The sequence below is a fragment of the Equus przewalskii genome, chromosome X (assembly GCF_037783145.1).
Source record: "Equus przewalskii isolate Varuska chromosome X, EquPr2, whole genome shotgun sequence".
Lineage (NCBI taxonomy): Eukaryota > Metazoa > Chordata > Mammalia > Perissodactyla > Equidae > Equus > Equus przewalskii.
Window position 1 is genome coordinate 24,980,084 of NC_091863.1, and position 8,984 is coordinate 24,989,067.

At 42.8% G+C, this 8,984-nt stretch overlaps 1 pseudogene; it reads right to left on the bottom strand.

The window, feature by feature from the left end:
* Positions 1 to 352: 352 nt before the first annotated feature.
* Positions 353 to 1,221, bottom strand: LOC103541555 (ferritin heavy chain pseudogene; annotated as a pseudogene).
* Between the last annotated feature and the right edge of the window lie 7,763 nt (positions 1,222 to 8,984).

Consider the following 8,984-nt stretch of genomic DNA (forward strand, 5'->3'; position numbering starts at 1 on the left):
CCCCTTTATTTTAATCGCTGCCCAATCCCATTCCCTTCACTTCTTCCCCAGAGGCAACCACTATGATGAATTTTAGACAGTGTTGTTATACTTTTACCATACACATGCACCCACGTTCACCAGGGCCCCAGACCAGCCACCTCACCCCACCCCTCACCCCTACACTGTTTATAAGGGGAAGATTGATTTTGTGTTTTCCAAGGTCCGGGAATACCTTCGCCCTCCATCCACGGAGATCCTGAGCTGCATGTGGATGGGGCCTGGGTGGGTGGAGAGACTCCTGGATACCTGTTTTAAAACTTAAAATATGAGAGTTTTGCACACAGGAATTAACCAGAGACCATTATTTATTTAAGAACCAAATAACTTTATTGGAAGTAACAGTAAAATTGGAAGAAAAAACTTGAACGTTTTGCAAGGGCAATGTTGCAATATGCATGCTTGGCATGGTCACCAGGGAAAGTCACCAAGCACCCCATGGCTATGGGGAAGCTCAGTCCAGGCTCAGTTCTTGTCACTGTCCCCAAGGGAGAGCTTGCCAAAGAGGTACTCTGCCAGGCCGTCTTCTGGGACCCCCACCTTGCGCAGGCTGGTGAGATGGTCCCCCAACTCTTGGATGGACTTGACTTGCTCCTTAAGGCAGTGACTCTTCAGGAAGTGGCAGAGATGGGCATCGTTCCTGTTGGTGGCCAGCTGGTACAGATCGAGCAGGCTCTGGTTGACGCTCTTCTCCAGGTGGAGGGCACACTCCACGGCCTTCAGGCCGCTCTCCCAGTCGTCGCGGTCTGGCTGCTTGATGTCGCCAAAGCGGATGAGGCCTCCACGTTGGTTCTGCAGCTGCATCAGCCTCTCGGCGCGCTCCCTCTCCCGGCGCGACAGCTTCAGGAACAGCTGGAAGAAGTGCTTCAGGGCCACGTCGTCCCTGTTGAAGTAGTAGGCCATCGACAGGTACACGTAGGAGGCGTGGAGCTCCAGGTTGATCTGGATGTTGACGGCGGCCTCGCTGTCATGGTGGTAGTTTTGGCGCACTCGCAAGGGCGGCGGGTTCGCCATGATGGGCGGCACGGTTGCCAAGAAGAAGGCGAAGGGGGAGCGCAAGCGGGGGCCGCGGGGTGGGCAGCGGTGGGGCCGAAGGCGGTGGCCCCGGGAGCCTCGGAGCATTCCCATGGCCGAGAGGGCCTCGAAGAGGGCGGCTTCTTCTCTGAGATGAGCCGGAGGTGGTCCGTTAGCCACGAGTGGGGGTGGGGTCAGGATCCGTTATGGGGCGTGGCCAGGCGTGTACGTGGCTTGGCGTGGGCGTGGCCGGGGTGTGACCAGGGGCGTGGTGGGGGGTGGGGCGTGCTCTCGAACTTCCAGGTGCGCGGGGTGATGCTGGAAACCCCGGGCCTCTCCCTTGAAGTGATGGAGACCTTTTCTGTTTTTTTAAGAACTTGCTGAACTGTTTTCCAGAATGGTTGTACCATTTTCCATTCCCATTCCCACCAGCACTGTGTAAACGATCCAGTTTTTCTGAATCTTTGCCAATGTTTGGTGTTATCACAATTTTTAAAAGAATTTTTAGCCGTTCTGATAGGTGTGTGGTGATATCTCATTGTTTTTAATCTATATTTCCTTTAGCCATTATATTAGAATAGGTCTGCTTACAATAAATTGTCTTAGTTTTCCTGCCTTTTGAAAGGTCTGGATTGCTCCTTCATACCTGAAGGACATTTTTGCTGGGTACACGATTCTGGAGTGGCAGTTCTTTTCTTTCATCCCTTGAAAAGTAGTTGCTGCCTTCTTTGGGTCTCCACAGTTACTGATAAGAACTCTGCTTTCATTCTTACTGTTTTTCCCTATATGTAAGCTATCCTTTTTCTTTGTCTACTTTTGCTGGGTTCTTTTCTGTGCTTACTTTTCAGAATTTTAGTTATGATGTACCTTATTGTGGATTTTTAAAAATTTTATCCAAAGATTTCCCTGGGTTTTATCTATAGGTTTATGCCTCTTGCCAAATTTGGAACGTCTCATGCATTTTTTTCTTCAAGTGTGTTTATAGCTCTGCCCTCTTTCTCTTCTTCCGGGACTCTCATTATACAAATGTTAAGTCGTTTGTTATAGTGCCATGTTTCTTTCATCTGTCTCCTATATTCTTCTGTTGAGCTCATTCACTGAGAATTTTTTTATTTACTTTATTTTTATTATTTTTTTAGAAGATTGGCACCTGAGCTAACAACTGTTGCCAATCTTCCTTTTTCTTTTTTCTGCTTTTTCTCCCCAAATCCTCCCAGTATATAGTTGTACATCTTTTTAGTTGTGGGTCCTTCTAGTTGTGGCATGTTGGATGCCACCTCAGTGTGGCCTGATGAGCAGTGCCTTGTCGGCGCCCAGGATCCAAACTGGTGAAACCCCGGGTCGCTGAAGCAGAGCTCATGAACTTAACCATTGGCCACGGGGCCGGCCCCCGAGATTTTTATTTTTTAAATTTTACTTTACAGTTCTAAAATTTCCATTTGGTTCCTCTTTATGTCATCTATTCCTTTGCTGAGATTTTCTGTTTCTTTGCTGAGGCTTTTGTTTGTTTCAAGCGTGTTCATACTTGCTTGTTGAACCTTTTTTTAAAATTGTAGCTGTTTTAAATCTGTCAGATAAATATAGCATCTTTGCTATCTCAGTGTTGGCATCTGTTGATTGTCTTTTTTTTCATATAGTCTGAGATATTCTGGGTTCTTGGTATGAAGAATAATTTTTATGGATTTTCCTCTTATGTTTTAAGACTCTGGATCTCATACCTTTGGGTATTTTTCTTTTATGTTGTGAGACTCTAGATCTTATGTAAACCTTTGTTGAAGCTGGCTTTATCTGGCATGGTGTTGGCACCACCACCTCGTTACTGCAGATGGATGTAGAAGTCCAGATTCCCTATTTGGCCTCTGTTGACACTCAAGGCAGGGGCTCCTTGTTACTGCTGTGAGGGGATGGGAGTTGTGACTCCTTATATGTTCTCCACTGACACTGTGGTGAGTGTGACCTCATTATCCCTGGGGAAGCCCTGGCTCTCCACTGGGCCCCTGTTGAGACCTCTCCAGAGGGAACAGGGAAGGGTGATTCATTGGTGCTGTGTAGAGGTGGAAGTTCAGGTTCCCCACATGGTCTCCACTGACACTATGTTGGAGGAGGGCCTTGTTATCACCCAGTAGGCATAAAAGTTTAAGACCTCTATTTGGTCTTCTCTGGCATTACCTCAGAGGTTGTATTGGGGTACCTCAATATAGCCCCTCGAGGGTGGAAATCTGGGCTTCCCTCTCAGTCTTTGCTGTTGTGCATGGAGATGGAGTCACACTGTTTTCGGTGGTGTTTGGCTAAAATAGAGCAATTCTTGTCTAAAAGTTTTCTGTCTTGCTGGGCTGCCACTTTTTCAGTCCTACTCAAGAGAACAGCATTTTTGAGGGGATTTTTTTGGCTGTACCTGTTGATGTTTCTGGGCTTCCAGTTTCTTCAGCTTCAAGTAGGAGACATATAAGGCAAAAATAAAACCCAAGGACTCACCATCATATCATTCATTGGGTCTTGAGGTCTCTATTCAGTCTGCCTCTCCTATTTTTTATATTCTCCTTATGTTTGTTTTAGGTATAATGCTCAGTGTATTTAGTTATACTTGTCAGAAAAAATAGAAGAAATGGGAAAAAGTTTGTCTATTCTATATTCCCAAAAGAAGCATTTCAGTATGCTTTTAGACTATGACAATCAAATTTTTCTCTTTTTGCTGAGGAAGATTTGTCCTGAGCTAACATCTGTGCAAATCTTCCTCTTATTTTTTTTTTACTATGTGGGCTGCCAGCACAGCATGGCCACTAACAGAATGATGTAGGTCTGCACCTAAACTAAACTTGGGCTGCCGCCGAAGCAGAGCATGCTGAACGTAACCACTAGGCTACCAGGGCTGGTTCCAATTTTTTTTTTTAAACTAAGTGCAAGTGTGATTCTTTTTTTTTTCTCTTGCTGGGAAAGATTTGTCCTGAGCTAACATCTGTTGCCAGTCTTCCCTCGTTTTTTTTGCCTCCCCAAAGCCCCGGTACATAGTTGTATATTCTAGTTGTAGGTCCTTCTAGTTCTTCTATGTGAGCCACTGCCACGGCATGGCTACTGACAGACGAGTGCTATAGTTCCATGCTGAATTTTAACCACTAGGTCATCAGGGCTGGCTCTACAATAATCAAATTTAAACCATCCTATTAAAAACATAATTTGACAAGATATGCATTCAAAAGATATGTGTATGTATCTTGGTGTTAATTCCTAACAGTAACTTGCCTTCTTCCCTTAGTTTCATCTCCTTTCTTTATCCTTGAGACTCCATTTACCCAATTCCCTTGCCAAGTGGTTTATGGTTTATGGCTAGATTCAGGCATGAGAAGCCTTGATAAGAGATCAGAGAAAGGAAAACCAGACTGAACACACTCTCTCTGTCTCTTTCTCTCTTTCTCTCATGGTGACTTGCATCAGTGGTTTCTTCTCATCCGTGGCTTCCAATTACCACTATAAAGCCCTTCATTCTGTGATCCAAGTTTCTTTAACAGATAACCTCCACTATATTTCCAACCTCCTTTTGGCCCAGACTTCTGGGCCCTTGAGACCATTAAAAAAAATAACAGCTCTATTGCGATATAATTTATATACTATAAAATTCACCTTTTGAAAGTGAACATTTCCATGGTTTCTAGTATATTCATGGAGTTGTGCAACCATCACCACAATATAATTTCAGACCATTGCCATCACTCTAAAATGAAATTCCCTACCCATTGGCAGTCCCTCTCCATCCCACCTCCCCCCAGGCCTGGTGACCACTAATCAACTTTCTGGCTCTATAGATCTGTGTATTCTGGGCCTTTCAAATGAATGGAATCATACACTATGTGGCCTCTTGTGTCTGATTTCTTTTACTTAGCATGATGTTTTTAATCTTCATCCTTTTTATTGCAGAATAGTATTCCATTGTATGGGTATACCACATTTTATTTATCCATTCATCAGTTGATGGACATTTGGGTTGTTTCCATTTTGTGGCTATTGTGAATAATGCTGCTATGAACATTTGTGGACAGGTTTTTGTGTAGGCATATGTTTAATTTTCTTGGGTATATACCTAGGGGTGGAATTGCTGGGTCGTATGATAACTGTGTGTTTAATATTTTGAGGAACTTCTAGAATGTTTTCCAAAGTGGTTGCACTGTTTTACATTCCAACTAGCAATGTATGGGGGTTCCAACACTATTTGTTTTTTTTTTTTTTTAGTCGTCTTAAGTGGATGTAAAGTGGTATCACATTGTGGTTTTAATTTGCATTTCCCTAATGACTAATGATGCTAAGCATCTTTGTATGCATTTATTGGCCGTTTGTGTATCTTCTTTGGAGAAATGTCTATTAAAATATTTTGCTCATTTTTAAATCAAATTGTTTGTCTTTTTTATTGTTGAGTTATAAGAGTTCTGCATAGAATCTGGATACAAGTTACTTATCAGATATATGGTTTGCAGATATTTTCTCTCATTCTGTGAGTTGTCTTTTCACTTTCTTAACAATGTCCTTTGAAGCACAAAAGTTCTTAATTATGATGATTTATCTATTTTTTATTTTGCCACTTGTGCTTTTGGTGTCATATCCAAGAAACCATTGCCTAATTCAAGGTCACAAAGATTTATACCTAGGTTTTCTCCTAAGAATTTTATAGTTTTACCTCTTACATTTAGGTACATTTAGATCTCTAATCCATTTTGAGTTAATTTTTGTATATGATATGAGGTAGTGGTCCAACTTCATTCTTCTGCACGTAGATATCCAGTTATCCCAACATCATTTGTCAAGCAGGCGATTTTTTCCCCACTGGATAGTCTTGGCACATTTGTCGAAAATTGGTTGACTATAGACATATGAGTTTATTTCTGGACTCCCAATTCTATTCTGTAAATCTATATATCAAAACTTATGCTAGTACAACACTGTCTTGATTACTGTAGCTTTGTGGTAAGATTTTAAATAAGGAAGTATGAGTTGTCCAACTTTATTATTCTTTTTCAAGATTATTTTGGCTATTCTGAGTCCATTGTATTTCCATATGAATTTTAGCATAAGCTTGCCAATTTCTTTCAAAAAAATCCAGCTGGGATATTGATAGGATTGCATTGAATCTGTAGATAATTTGGGGGAGTATTGATATCTTAACAATATTAAGTCTTCTGATCCATAAACATGGGATGTCTTTCAATTTATTTAGGTCTGGTTCCTTTTAAAATATAGATTCTGATTTAGACTGGAACCAAAAATCTGAATTTCTTTTTTTAAACTTTTTTTTTGCTGAGGAAGATTCACCCTGAGCTAACATCGGTTGGCAATCTTCCTCTTTTTTTGTATGTGAGCTTCCACCACAGCATGGCCACTGATGAATGGTGTAGGTCTGTGCCCAGGAACTGAACCTGGGCTGTCAAAGCAGAATGTGCCAAACTTTACCACTAGGCCACCAGGGCTGGCCCCTGAATTTCTAAATAAGCTCTCAGGTGATGCCAGACCACACTCTGAGTAACAATTCTCTAAAAGGGAGGTGGCCTCCATCCTTTATTGTCTTGGTCTGTTCAGGCTGCTATAGTAATATCATAGAGTGGGTGGCTTACAAACAACAGAAATTTATTTCTCACAGTTCTGGATGCTGGAAGTCCAAGATCAGGATGCCAGCATGGTCAAGTTCTGATGAGGACTCTCTTCTGCATTGCAGATGGCCATCTTCTTGCTGTGTCCTCACATGGTGGGAGGGGCAAGGGAGCGCTCCAGAGTCTCTTTTATAAGGGCACTAATCTCATTCATGAGGGCTCCGCTCTCATGATGTAATCACTTTCCAAAGGCCCCACCTCCTAATACCATCACAATGGAGGTTAGGATTTCAACATATGAATTTTTGGAGGATGTAAACATTCAGTCTATAGCGCTTATTAAGGCTTGGAGTTAAAAAGGACACATATGTTGGTCTCCACAAGCAGAAATGTCTGTTCCCACCTCACAGACAATGCTTCTGACAGTTACACTAGATGTGGGTTTCTATGGAAAAGGAAGGAGGCCTTCCTTTTAGCAGAAAAAATTGTGAAAGACTTTAAAATTGGCCAACAAAAAGTTTACTGGGTGTCCTTATTGGAGCACCTTTCATGGTTATCTACACCTTTCACTGATTTTGAGCAATTTTATACCTCTGTAAATTATAGAAAACTAATAATAATGCAAATGATCCTTGTCCACAGAAATGCAAATTAATTGTGTCTGGTGGAACACAACTTATTTTGGACTCATTTTGCATCTATTTGTATATTCATCTGAGCATTCCTTATTGCCTATCTATATGTGTATGGGTTTTTGAATTCTCCTTTGATCCGCTTATAACGTCTTATGAGTTTCCTCATTAATTAATGAGTTAAATAAAATCTTTGACATGTATTTATTTTATATTTGTATGAGAGTCACAATTTTACTTTGTTTTTCTTTAATCATCCTTGAACAGTCCTCATTCTCATCCTTGCCCCTCCAGGAACACAATCAAACCCCACAGGAGCAGGCTTGAGTATATTAAGCACTTTGATGGGCTTCTCACCAGAGATATGATGCCAGAAAAGTATTTGGGATCTAAAGGCATAGAATTCCTGACTAGCATGTGGACTGGAAGGATAGCGTCTCTGAGGAGAAAGAGGCGGGGGGTACTCTGGGGAAGCAGGGAACCATTGCAAACCAGTGGATGGAGGGGGCATTTGGAGAGCAGGCCACGGGAGGGAGCTCATTAGCAGAACACTGTTGCCACTGTGGGGCTGAGGCTGGCACAGTGCACGCCAGGGAGGGCAGAGAAGTAGGGGTGACCAGTAAAGACCCATAGAGAACCAGGGGAGTGGTGAGCGCTTCCAGGCAGGGAAAGGAATCAGCAGGGATTTGAGGAGTGGAGGGTTGACTGACTCACATAGGAATCTGACGGGCTGTGATGCATGATCTGGGTAAAATTAGCCCTTCAAGGAACCTGAGCTTTTGGAACCTGGAGAAAGGATTGCTTCATCAGCACGTTTGTGCCCCCTGAGTCATACCCCTGAAGGGGGCGTTGGGACCCACAGATACTGAGGGTATGGAGTAATCAGGACTGGGCCATGGGTTCTACCTTCCAGAGAAGGTTCTTTGCCCCTGGAGATCAGAGGTAGGGAAGCTCTGATGCATTCTTCTTGGCTCCACTAAAGGGTGTCTTTTTAGCATAAAGGCCTTAGGAAAGTTTTGTGGTGGCTTCTATTTGGTTGCGTCCTAATGAGACATGTCCAACACCCACACCCATTATATTCTGAAGAGGATAAAGCTCCTTCCATTCTCTACTTTCTCACTGTTCTGATTTGGGGGAAAAAAAGAGAATCACTATCATGAGAGGCAAAGGAAAGGCCTTTAAACTTAAACATGACCATTGGATGTCTTGGTATGTGTAAGTTGATGACTGATAATAACTCAGTTAAACATAAATTTTCTCTAAGGTTGTAACCTTTCAGTTTTATTAATGTGCTGGATATTAATGTACTCCATTTACCTCTCCAGGACTATTCTCTGTCCTTCTCCATTTTATTCTGAGCTCTGGGAGGCTGACCTGTATGGCATTCATGGGCCCCTGTGCCCTCTGGCTTCTGGTTGGGTTCAGCAAATGGGAGGCACTGGCAAGAGATGGGAGGGCAGGAGGAAAGCGAGGTTGTCATGTTTATCCTCTTGGCTCCCTCTCTTCGGGGCAGAAAATTAAGAGGCAAATCTCTTTCCCTTTTATAGATTTTGCTCCCTGGAGGAAGTAGGACCATTCTCAGGATGGGCCTTCTGCAAACACTACTCACTTCAGAGGAATTTACTTCAAGGAACAGGTGTTCTTTGGCTCAAGTTTAATGCACAGCCTGAGAAATTCATGAGGACCCAGAAACCAGTATGGAGCTGGGCATTCCTTCAAGCCAGAG